Here is a 630-nt window from a genome sequence, read left to right as displayed (position 1 = left end):
ACTATCAGATACAGTAAAATAGGGGACCACTAAAGGTTTTATACAAAGAGAGACACTCATTTTTACATCATGATGCCAGTATTAGGGTCTTTTATATAGGCCTTAGTGGTCCCTAATACTGTATCTGAAGTCTCTTTATATAGACTTTAGTGGTTCCCTAATACTGTATCTTTGTTTTAGATCTATTTAAACAGAGTCATGTCCCGCGGGCGGTAACCTAACCCCTTATGACCTCATAAGGGGAAGATTCCAAATCGGCCCATCTGAACATTCATTTTCTCAAAGACAGAGCAGGACACCCAGGGCTCGGTTTATACCTATCACCCTTTCTACCCACTGGGGGGCCATAGGCAGGCTGGGGGAACTCATAATAACGTTAAAAAACCTCAAAAAGTGTCATTTTCATGCCATGGGACCTTTAAGCAAGACCGCACAAGCTGTAGTGTAAGGTTAATGGAAAACTGTGCAGTAAGTGTCTGCCACCATTATGGGATGGATCCCTACAGAGATAGACCTTCTTGTTAGTCAGAAAGATCCTTTTAGTTTAACATGAATCAGCCCCAAAATCATCATCCGCAAACCCACCAGACTCCATGTAAATAAACAGTGATTTTATCATCGTAAAACATG

At 41.3% G+C, this 630-nt stretch overlaps 1 protein-coding gene across 2 annotated transcripts in view; it reads left to right on the top strand.

Annotated features, from left to right (window-relative positions):
* LOC116686075 (transcription factor 7-like 1-B) overlaps positions 1 to 630 on the top strand; it is a gene marked incomplete at its 5' end in the record, with an annotated part of 61,821 nt that overhangs the window by 30,483 nt on the left and 30,708 nt on the right.

This window comes from Etheostoma spectabile, unplaced genomic scaffold, assembly GCF_008692095.1.
Source record: "Etheostoma spectabile isolate EspeVRDwgs_2016 unplaced genomic scaffold, UIUC_Espe_1.0 scaffold310, whole genome shotgun sequence".
In the NCBI taxonomy this organism is placed as follows: Eukaryota; Metazoa; Chordata; class Actinopteri; order Perciformes; family Percidae; genus Etheostoma; species Etheostoma spectabile.
Note: the sequence above shows the minus strand (reverse complement) of the source record. Positions and strands in the feature narration are given on the sequence as shown.